The sequence below is a fragment of the Lepidochelys olivacea genome (genome assembly GCF_965140295.1).
Source record: "Lepidochelys olivacea isolate rLepOli2 genome assembly, chromosome: 3".
In the NCBI taxonomy this organism is placed as follows: Eukaryota; Metazoa; Chordata; order Testudines; family Cheloniidae; genus Lepidochelys; species Lepidochelys olivacea.
In genome coordinates, this window is record NC_140413.1 from 176487268 (window position 1) to 176499634 (window position 12367).

A 12367-nucleotide genomic window follows, 5' to 3' on the forward strand; every position below is an offset into this window, starting at 1 on the left:
CGCATAGAAAGTCACTTTTAAGGCTTCTAGTTCTTGGAATAATTTATTAAGAAATTAATATTTTGTTTAAAAGAAAATGTGCAGCCCTGAAACAGAAATAGCAACATTAGCACTTCTGCTCTGCTATAAGCCACTTCCAAAAGCCTCATACCAATCTGAATTTTCCTTCACACTAAGGTCCTTTTCCACCATCCAGATAGCACAAAGGGGCCTTAAAGCGGGCATAAATTACATTTACAACTGCTGTAAATCCCCTTCAGTGTCAAGGGACCTCATAAGGTAAATGAGAAACAGGCCCAATGTATTTATTATATTTTCCCTTTTATTTATATTGTTAATATATTTAGGTTCCTTTGTCAGCTTAGCTAAGCAAACACATTGCCCTGTCTTGGAAACAGACCCTCATTGCAAACTAGCAGACCTCAGCTCCAAAAGGTCTGTCCTGTATAAAGCTTTAATAACAGCCAGTTCATGCCCTGGAGAGCTACATACAAGGAGGAGACCTACCACACACAGATCTCCTCTCTCCCCCATAGAAGGCCAGCTGCCTCCTCAGCGCAGACCCTTACCCCATTCCCTGGGCCCCACAGGGGACTGAGCTGGAGGTAAGCTAAGTGAGGTGGCACAACACACACTGTGTCCTCACTGTGCCCCTATGGATAGTCTGGGCTTGATCCTGTGAGGGGCTGAGGGGCTCTTGGAAGTGCTGAGTGCCCTCACCTCCCATTGAATGCTTAACACTGCCAAGAATTGCTCAGTGTCTTGCAGGATTGAGCCCTGGGTAAGGAAGGTAACCAGTATTGGTAAAGAAGGGGTGCCAAGGCTTCAGAGCCTGCGCCAAAAAAAAAGGGATACCCTTCACTCCTGTAGATCCTCCAAGGTCCATGGAGCTTGGGAAGTCAATGGCAGTTCTGCCAGTGTAAGGAGAGACGGATCAGGCCCTTGATAGCAGATCTGAAGAGCTGTGATAAAGAGAACATGCAGCTATACTATTCCAACCTCAGTTCTGGAGGTGAAGTATTTAGGGAATACACTTAAATATCTTCTGTTTATACAGGTTTTGTATACAAAAATAGTAACTAAACCCAATTCCTTTTTGTGTGGGAATCTGCTCCAGTTTTCACTCAAAGGTCATTTTGAAGTCTGTATGAATTTACAGTACTCTACAAATATTTGTCAAACACACAGGCTGCTGGTCTTCTTTGAAAGATAAAGATTATGAGAAAAGCCCCACAACTGTATGAACTTAAAAAACAAAGAATGCATGTCTGCTGGAGAACAAGTTTCCTGCTTGCTGAGACTGCCATCTCCTGGAGCACAGTTTGAGAGCTCTGATCACAAAAGATGCAGTTTGACCTTTCCTGTAAGTTTCCAGACTTGGTTTTATAGTTGCTTTGCAAATCAGCGGATACCTTAGAACTGTTCTATTCTGCTACTTCCAGTAGAGGGAAACAGACTGTTTGCAAGAACATCCCTCCCCAACTGATCTTCTCATCTTTATAGCAGTACAGAGTTGGATTCCACAGTGAGAAGGAGAAAATAATGTGTTGCAATTTTCTGGGAATGAGGAGAGGGAGAAAAATTAAACCGCTTGTTTGCGATGCCTTGTAAGTCAGATCCCATCAGGTTAGGACAATATGGATCAGATTTTCAAAAGAGCTAACGTTGCCAGATTTCAAAAGAGCTCAATATATTGCGTGCTGAGCTCTTTTGAAAAATCTGCCCAGAAACGTCACCATGAGAGCTGCTGGCTGCTGAACACTTTGAAAACATTGGACCTTGTGTAGCTGACTAAACTGGAGATGAGCTCTTTTGAAAATCTGGCCCCTGTTGCAGGTGCCGAGCACTTGGCAATCTGACCTAGTATTGATGTCCCTGTCCATCCATTTTTTCTTATTCCTTTTATTTCGTATCTCATTTAATTTCATATCTCATTCCTTTTATTTCAGCCCTGTGGTTGTTGCTATGTGTTTGTATTTTGAAGGATCCACGGGGTTTTTTGTATTTGTTTGGTTCAGTTGCCAAGAGCTTTGGCAGGGGTAAAGCACTATTTATTTTGTTATTTTCAAGATTTCTGTCTATTTGTACAGCCCTTATCACCAGAGTGTACCATCACCCCGCAAATGTTAATAATTTATCCCCACAACACCCATGTGGAATAGGGGTGTATTATTTTTCCCTCTGTAAAATAGGGATAGAAACATTAAGTGATTTGACAGGAATTGAACCCAGGCACTTGAGTGCTAGTTTAGTGCTTTAATCACTTGGCCATCCTTTGCTTTCCAGAGAGAAGTGATTGTTTCTTCTCCCCTTGTCCCTGCCAGTTATCAGGTCTAACCACCTCCCACATCCATCGCTCTGGGATGATGGATTGGTCTTTCACACTCAGATTAACAGCAATGGAAATTAGTGGCAGTGCTGGCTACTTGGGCACCTCATCTCCTGATGCAGACTCCAGCACCACAACTCCAGCGACTAGTCTCATTCTGCCTTGGATGGCGAGGGCTATGCAACGGCACTCGTCATTTCTTACGCTCGTTGTAAAGATCTTTGCCTTCATTTTGACAGAGGATTTTCTTCCTGTTTGGCCTGGTAAAAGAACAAAAGAAGTCTAAGGTACCCATCCTGTAGTCACCTATAGGCAGCTCACCTATAGGCAGCTCTGGCTGTTTCTGCTCTGCCACAGTCAATGAACAGCTTGGCCCCAGTCCATGAGAGAAGCCTCTTACGTGACTGCCCAGAAAAATTACCTCAAGGTTCCCCTCTTCACATTGATCTAGGCTGTCATTTGTCAGCCAAACTGCCTTACAAGCCTGACAAACAAGTAGATTCTTCAGAGACTTCCTTAACTAGCCCCTAGGTGAGTTTCAAGAACACTCTTCCGCACCCACAGAAAGTCATCTTCTTCCAGATGCTATTCCTATAGTCAAAATGCCTCCAGATATCCTTCTCTGAAGTAGAAGGACAGGAAGAGAAAATACCAGTTCTCAGTCTCTCTCCTGGTGTTTGAGAATAGCAAAGATATACAAAGGCTTCCTGTTGATCTCTCTGCCTCTTGCTTTGTGTCCACTGACTGACAGGAAGTTATTGAACTTTACAAACCATGGGCCACTGATCAGCTGATGACGTGCATTGTCTGCACACAAGTGGAACCTCAAACTCCAACCTCCTCAGAATGTTAGGAGGATGAGCTTTGGATTCAAACTCAGCCCCAAACCTTTTCTTGCAGTTTTAGCGCTACCCTGGATCCAAATAAAAAGAAGCAATTGTTGCAGTTCCAATGTGACAAACATCAGGAGAACAAATAATCTTGCTAGATTTCTTCCATCTTTTGGGTTGAAATCTGTGAGAGAATCTTGTGCTCTTGTGAATTTTGTGCTCTTCAGTACTAATCTAAAACATTAACCCTAAATATCAACCTTCACCTAATCATGGCCTGAACACCAGGTTTCTTAGCCCATCTCTGCTACAGTAGCTATCAAATAGCATTTAGACAATTTGTTACATCAGGTCCCCTCCACACTTCAAACAGAATATACATTTACCACATAACATGCAGTGTTACAAAATCTTGAGCTGGTAAGCAAAGAGGACAAAGGCTTGTCACTTCCAGCCCAAATTCAAAGTGTTCTGACACCTAGCAAGGCTGAGTGTTTGCCATCCAGGTAGAATTCAGAAGATAACCCTTTTCACCAGTCAATTGATACAGAAGCTCTGCATCTCCCTGGTCTTCTTTCCTTGTCTGGATGTTGTCCTTACAGCATTGTCAGGGCCAGCATGGAGAACACAGGTTAGTGAGCTTCTTCACTGTATTTATTTGTTGCCCAGAAACAATTAATGTTTTCTTAAGTGTGGGCTCTTCCTAGGCATACTCTGCAGGAATCACAGGAGGAGGCTGACAGTGGATACCAGCTGACTGAGCTGGGCAATGCCCTTTGGAACACTGGATGGTAAAGACTTCTTTAATCGTAATCTGTCCCACAGACTGCTACCACAGTAAAACCAAGCTGGGGTAATACAAGGCCCCAGTACCCTTTTAAGCAGAACAGAATCTGAAACAGCCTACAACATGATTCTGCACAGGGCAACATACAGCTGCATCATCTTCAGAGTCAACTGATCCAAAATTCTCAGTGTGGCTTGGCAGGCTCAACCTGGACAACATATCCATGAAGCTTGGTCCTTAGTTTATTGTGGCCTTGGTGAGCCACTACATCTCTGTTCTGATTGCTGCACCACAGTGATATCATGGGCTGGGGAGTCTCATGATACCCCACTACGAGAGGCTGGAAAATAGAAGCACTTGATCAAACTGCTGTTAAAGTAGATGAAAGGACTGGGTTCCAGATTTGGGGCAGGAGAGTAAGCAGGCAGGCAGTAGAAAGAGAGAGTACAGTGGGCCAAGAAAGATCAAGCAGAACAGACACTTCATTTTAAATAGGGGAGTAACTCTTCTCCTCCTGCCACCCTTGATGCCCTGGTATTGTCATTGGCTCTCTTCCGCCTCTAGGTGCATTCCATACACACTATATAATCCCTGCTTAAAAGGTTAGCTGATCTAGGAATGTAGGTGTTTGAGAGGAGCCTTCAGTTCCAAATCCAGGATGTCCCATGGAATCAAGCACAGTGAGGATGCAGGAGAACTTTCTTTTATTCACTGTAATGGACTTTAAACAATAGAAATAAGGTGGAACAACTTCTCTAGGCTAGTAGAAATATTCAACTATTCTCCCCTCCAACAGACAATGGACTGTCCCCTGAAACTTCTCAAGATAAACTTCAAGCTTACTAGAGGCCAGACAAAAAAAAATGTTTCTTTAACCTTGTATGACTGGAGCCATTGGTTAAGCCAACCTCACAAATTTCTAAGCACCCTCATGCCTTGGGCAAGTTATGTATTTTGAGGTATAAGTAAAAACCTCCCATCCTCCTCCACCCCCACCATCACCCATTAGGGTAGGCATGCAAATTTTGTACTTTGGCTGGTAAGTTTCCATAACAATTTTGCAGCTTTGGTTTAAGCCATAGACAAATTGTTGTCTGGACCCCATCCTGCTCTCTGCTTCTATAAGATAACATACCATCTGAAACAATCTTCTAAATGATCTGCCTTAGACCACGTACCATCTTATTTTTAGAGACCTTTGGTTAGAAAGCCATCCAGGAGACACCGTTCATTGCCTACTGACAAAGGGTGAGATTTTCAAAGGGTTAAAGGAAGTGAGATACCCATATCTCACTAAAATGTAATGAAATTTGGGTACCTACCTTCCTTCGGATCCTCTGGAAATCATAGTTGATAAACCTGTTTATATCAAAATAGAGCCTCTTTTGCCACTTCGGACTGACAGCCCAATTACGTGTAGAGGTCAAACACCACTCCTCTTTGATATCGCGTTGGAAGCAGCACAGGGTTGAGGACTAAGGTGAGTGCTGCAGTAAACCCGCGAAATCAGATTACACCTTCTGATTTTGTATTTAATTGCGATAAAAGGACTCCTCACATTTTAAAAAAACATACCTAAAACCAAAGCCCTCAATTACGGAGTGCAGATGTTAGCAAGAGAGAATGACTGTTGAAGATATATCTGAATCCAATGCAGTGATTCAGAAGCTCCAAAAGAGGGCACCCTGAGACAATTTAAATGTTAGTAATTCCCTCTGCCTTTGAATCATTCCCCCCTGTACATTTGTGTAAATCTTGGCACTGGACTAGCACCTTTCAGCAGAGTATCCCAGCATAATTTATCGACACTAATGAATTAACCTTTACCATGTTTCTGATGTAGTAGGTATTAGTCCCAATTTACACATGGTGAAACATGAGAATCGAGTTAATCAGACTAGGCCATGGGGCTCACATAAGCTTGGATCCAGTAGAGCACTTAAGCACATGTTTAAGTACCCAAATAGTCCCATTGAAGTCCATGGGACTACTCTTGGCCTTAAAGTTAAGCACTTGCCTATGTCCTTTGCAGAATAAGGGCCATCAGCAACTACTCAGGTTCAGTGAGACCAAAAGCCAGAGCACTGATAAAGAGAATCATTACTTTTGTTATATTTTTTAAGACTCTAAACAGGTTTCTTAAGATTAAGCCAGTTAGGCCTTAGCAACCCTGCTTTCTCATTTCCATCCAAACAAATACTCTTCCATATAAATCACAGAATACAAATTATTTATGACAACAGTACACACATACTCTCTGTAATTAGGGAAGAGAATTCAATATATTGGGATTTAAATGGAGGGGCATCCTCAGAGTGAGGCTAAGTCCATTGGTAGGCTCACTACTCATAAGAGTGAAGTTACTGACATGGGCAAGTGTTTGCAGCACCAGGCCCTAATATTTCTAGCAGCAAGGCCCTGATTGTCCACTTACAGAAAGTGAGAGATGTGCTACCAGGAAAATTCTGCTCTCAGTTATATGAGGGTAAATCAGCAGTAACTTCTGTAGCTTCAATTACAGCAGTACAAACGAGCGCAGAATCTGATTCCACGTGAACCACAAGTCATAGTGGAATCCGATGACATTTAAACTAGAAGGCAGGATCTAGAATCATTATTCTCCAACACAATTATATTTAATTGTTTTTATAAATCCAAATGGTTTAAAAACTCTCCTCCCCATCCCCCAAATGAGAATGATTACAGTACACTTGGAGCTTAGGAAAGTTCTTATGCTACGAACAACCACTGTCCACCATCCCCTCTCCCTCGTCCCCCCAGACATTGGGAAGTTCCTATACTGTGAACAAACAATGTTACGTAAACACACACGTGCTAAAGACATTAGTACTGGCACTTGAACTATTTATCAGGTGACCAAGAGAAAGCATCCAATCAGGACTAATAAGAGCAATAGTTTTAGTACTCCCTACTTAAGTAGAGAAATTGCACCTGATCATTCCCTTCTATTTGTCTGCAAGCACAGGCTGCCTGCAGAAATAGCAGCGAGTAAGAACAAGGAGGACAGAAGATTTGTCATCGTTATTTTGTGGCTCTCTAACCAGCCTCCATACCTGTTGTGCACACAGAGAAATCAGCAGCAAAGATGCTATTAACCATCCTAAAATTAAAGACAATCAAGTATCACACACATCCCACAAATAAAGGCAGGCAAACAGTTCCCCACACTCTATTGCTCCTCCAGATCACTTAACCTAAGGGGTATATGAGGTAAGGGTGCCTCTAAAAGTAGGTCACTCTTACCTGTTCTGTACAGAATACAGCACCTGAGAGCAAACAGAAGATGCACCTATAGTTAGGAGCCCTGGATAAAGGGCAATACACTCAATCAATACTCTCCAGGTTACTAAGTTAAGTGCTTTCCCTCTTTCTCCCCTTGTCCTCCCATGCACAGGGGATCAGACCACCTACCTCTGCAGCTTGTTGAAGCCTCCCAAGACAGAGATAGTAGCAGGTATCCCCTTCTTCTCCCTAATAGAGACAGGCAACAACCTCCCCTCAACTATAATTCTGTCCAGTTGCCTCTCCTCTATCTTCCCCTAAAAACTGCTGCTGCTGCTCCCTGGTAAGGGGTGGAGCTTTTTGTTAGATATGTGATGATATAATCAAATGATGTAGACCTCTGAGATGTTCACTGGGTCAGAGGATCACACATGATCTGGCTGAGGTATAGCTATGTCTGACAGAAGCCTGAGGTCTTTTCAAACCCCTGGCATTGACTAGCAAGAAAATGAAACTACTTAAAGAGACACTGTCAGATTAAAACCATGGGTTGTTTTTTAAAATTCCTGTGTAATAAGTTTATATTATTTAAAGTACAAGATTTTAAAATATTTGATTTCCTTTCTACTATTAATGCTGATTGCTTGCTTTTTGTATTTCACCCAGCTGGGACAAATAAAATGGAGAGGTATCACTTTTATTCTTAGCTAAACTTTCACTTTGGGGCTTACTTGTCCTAGCACTCCCTCAAAAAAAAAAAAAAGTACTGGAATTAAGATTACAAAATGGGAACATTTCAGCTGGGCTTTGCAAAACCTTGTATATACAATAGTTCATCTTAAGTTCAAAATGTAGCTTAGGGGGATCGAAGCTCAGGCAAACTCCTTGTTAAGAGAGCTGGCATTTGAGCTTCATGAAACAGCTCAGCTTTAATTAATATTTTTTTTAAAAAAAACCTTTCCAGACTATTTCTGTGCAAAGAGTGGCTTGAAAATGAAACCTTATGGAAATTGATTGTGAGGGCTGAAAGGATTAAGCAGCTGGGATTCATTTCTGCAGCAGAAATCTGGGGAAACGTAAGATCCCTCCCACACACACATGCAGTCACACACAAATTTTAATTCGTACGTAGGCACCTAATTTAGGTCATTTCTTGTGCTCTGCTTCAGCATAGAACTTCTGCCTAGAGTAATAATTAAATAGTAAATAATAATAACAGCCTACCCTATTCCCCTCCTGCCTGGATTCCTGCTACAGATATAAAGAAATAGCACATATATCCTTACCCCTGAGCCTCAAAATTGGGATTTATATCAAGATCAAAACTTTTCTGGTGTTTCAGTTGAAGTTGAGTCTGAAATTTCAGCTCAGTGTAGAGGTAGGGGACAGCCGACAGATCCAAGTTTTCCAAAGTGAGGGGATTGTTCAGATCTTTAGGGTTTTGCTTCAGGCTGGTAACACCAGGTGCATTTCACTAATTAAAACAAAATCTGACACAAAACCATCTCCATTGTGATATCTTTTTTTATTTAGAATAATTTGCCCTTCCCACAAAAAGAGTTCTTTTAATTTTGTTTCCAATGTCTTATCCTCTTTATTTAGCTGGCTGTTAAGGACGAAATCCTCTTCTCAGACAGACCCAGCCCTGTTTCTCTCAGGTTCCTGCAGATCTCCGCTTACTAGCAGGCCAGTGATTTCTACTGCCTCTTGACTGTGGTGCTGCATACCTGGCTCTGAGGGAATTTGGGAATAAAGCAGTGAGAAAGTTGGTGTTGTCTGACAAACGTTTTTGTTGAGTTCAGTACTGCCAATGTCAAGCATTCAGAAATAATGAGACAGACCTCAAAATGGTGGGAATCATCATGCTTTTTTCTTTTTAATAATTAATTTTGTGCTTTTTTTATTGGCTGTCCAATTTGTGAGGCTTTAGGGCACAATGACATCGTGTTTTCCAGCTTTTCTTTGCAGATGTAAGCAGGGTCTGAATGAATTCTCCCCTGACAGCTAGCTGGGAGGGGAAGAGACTTTAGGTGTGTTCATGTAAATACAGTTTGCTCCTGCTCTGCTTAGATATCCAGCAGATAGAGTGGTGTGTTGCTCAAAGTAATCAACTTTGGCTGGTGTTGGGTTACAGATCACTTTAGTACTGAATGCAGGGGTAGTGAAATGCTGTTACCAATGTTGTCATTATTGTATGAATAAAGGGGAGCAGAACTGCGCTTAACCTGTCCCAGATAAGGGGGTCATTCTCAGCTGAAAGCCATGGGCTTGAATGCCAGACCCCTGTGAAAGTAAGAGGGGTGGGGGACAGGTGTCCTAGCCAGGAGGTGTGGATTCCCCCCCTGTTCAAAGAAAGGGCTAAATAGGCTTTATTAGGAGCCTCTTTATTATTTTAAAGGCTCAATCAGAGCTGAAATCAGTTGTGGGGGGACTGCGTTTCTGCCCAGCCTGTAAGACCTGAAAATTGCTAAGAGAATGATGTGCAGAGGTCGCAGTAGAGATGCAGGTGGCAGCAGAAGGTGACTGACAGTCGGCTGGCGAGCGAGTGGCTGGTGAGGCAGTGAGCAGAAGGAGTGGCTGGTGAGGCAGTGAGGAACCACAGCTGGAGGTTATCCAAATTTCACTTACAATTTGCACTTATCCACTTATAATTTATACTTATCCAAATTTCAAACCAGATCACTTGAAATTTGGTCGAGGTTCACCAAAACGTTTGAAAATGTCATTGGAGCTTCAAGTCAAGCCAGTCTGAATGTTGGTCTCCTTAGGAGACAATATTTCAGAAATCTTCTTGGGAGAACTGGCCTTGCACTTGATAAATGCTCGTAGTGTGGCACAGATCTGGGGTATGTGTGACTCTGGGCTAAGCTCACTGTGCCTCATTTTAGTTGCCATACACAGCAGTCTACGTAAGTATATTTAGCAAGGCAAAGGCACTCAGAACAGCATCCTAACAGAGATGAAGTATTGGAGAAGCACAGTGATGTGTGCCCATATCATCTAACAATCCTTTTCTTCCATAGACAGTGGTTTGACTATTGTGCACAAGACATTCAAATGCTTGGAGGACTGGTTTCCCCAGCCTGAGTATATTGAAAGTGCACAAAGCAAAGCATGTGAATGATACAGGAAGGCTTTAACGAAGTAGGTTACGGTAGCAGCAATGCAGAACAAAAGATGCCTCATAATGAAAGAGCTCAGTTCCCTCATAATGGATATGAAAATGAAGTAATATAGGAACAATGCAAGCTGGTTGCGCACAGGCAAAAGCCCCGGAGCTCCTCATCAAACCGTAGGGGAAAGCTGTTTGTGATATTGCATGTTTATGTTCTTGGTGCTCCCAGTCACAGACTCCTCGGCCCAGCACGGCCCAGTCCTTTTTGCCTGTGCCACTTTATAGCGCCACCACTGTAACCCACCTTCAGGTGGGGCAGGGACTGTCCATTATATTTGTCTGGTGCCTAGCACAATCGGGCATGAGCTGGTGGTGGCCTTTAGGTGCTACCGCAGTGTACAGGTGAAATAATAATAAATTCCAATCATTCGTGTTCTGTTATATTATTAATAATGTTCGTTGTGGTAGTGCCTAGGAGCATGGACAGTCATGGACCAGGTCCCCGTTGTGCTTGGCTGTGTGCAAACACAGAACAAAGATCTAGCGCAACTGTTGTTTGAACAGACAGAATCGGTTAGGCATTGCTCGTGTCTGATTGACGGTAGGACAGCCCACTGCTCATTGTGCTTGTTGGTACCCCTCAGACGTTCTTCTCTTGAAAGCTTCTCTTCTAGTAGAAGGCCTTATTACTGCTTCACCCAGATTTCCCCACACGTTGCTATTGCCTGGCAACATTCTGACACAAAGGAGTAACAGGCAGCGTAGCTACACTGACCTCTCTGAATGGGTCCTGCTGACACATCAGCTCCATCTTCTTATGCTGCCACTCTCTTTATTTTTCATTGTGGTAGGTCAGCCTAGTTAACTTGACCTTTAGCTGCATCTCTTCCCACTCAATATCATCTGGTCCCAGGGGACCCTTGTTTGGCTGCCCCGGATCTTCCCACTTACTGAACTCTCCCCCATGGATGTCTATTCCTGCTCCCAAAAGCCCATTTATGACAGTCGTCTGAAGCCTCAGATAACTTACAGAATAAAGCCTATGGAGGAAAGTTAATATCGCTCTTGTCACACAAGATTTAGGCACAGAGAAAGAAAAAAACTTTGTGAAGTTGGTTTCTCAAACAATAGTTTCCATTTCACAAGGATCCCACTCTCCCATCCACAGAAAGTTCAAACCCAAACCAAACTAACTGTAGAAACAATTTCACTGATGTCATGATACCATAGTCACTATCTCCCTGTTGCTACAGTAACTCAGCTGTGTTGCCAAGGTCCTTTGACTCTTGTGCTACCTGTCCTCCTAAGTACTACGTCTCTCATGTTGCATGGAATGTATGTCTCATCTGTCAATGGGACACATCCCACTAAAATCCTCATTTTCCCCCTTTCACCATCCCAGGTTATTGGAGACAGGTAATTACACTTATAAAGTGTTTACATTTGTGTTTGCACTAATAATTTTTAATCTCTTCACTTCTGGCTTAATAACACAGTTTGATTATCAACAGCCATTCAAATTCCTCTGTCAGTCCAACCTATTTTAAAAATATGTACAAACATCCAATCAACTCCTAAGCTATCACAGATATGCAGAAAGCTGTTAGGAAGTTCACATTGGAAACACGGTGGCATTACAGAACTACAGAGGGGAACCCCTATATAGGGGTCTTCTAGTGGACTTGATTTGGTGTCTCCACACTGATGCTGATAGAAATATCTGTAATCTAAAGGGTTCTCAGGCTGATTGGATTTTACACAAGTGATATCCCAGCTGCTTGACTTTCTGCAAAATATCAGTTACAGTTGTAAACTAGAATTGCACTGGAGTAAATATGGCTCTCCCTGGCCAACATCAGAGATGGCACCTGTCAACCAGAACAGCTATCTTAGTCAGCAGCCTCCCCATGCTGCCAAGGATTCCAGATACAGTGTGGCTGAATTCAACTATGGCTAATTGCTGCATTACAGAGGAACCACAAAGTATGGCAGGTGAGTATCCTAAAATCTCTTGTATGGAGTGAGCCAACTGTCATCTAACCTTGGAAAAGAGGAAAGCTAGC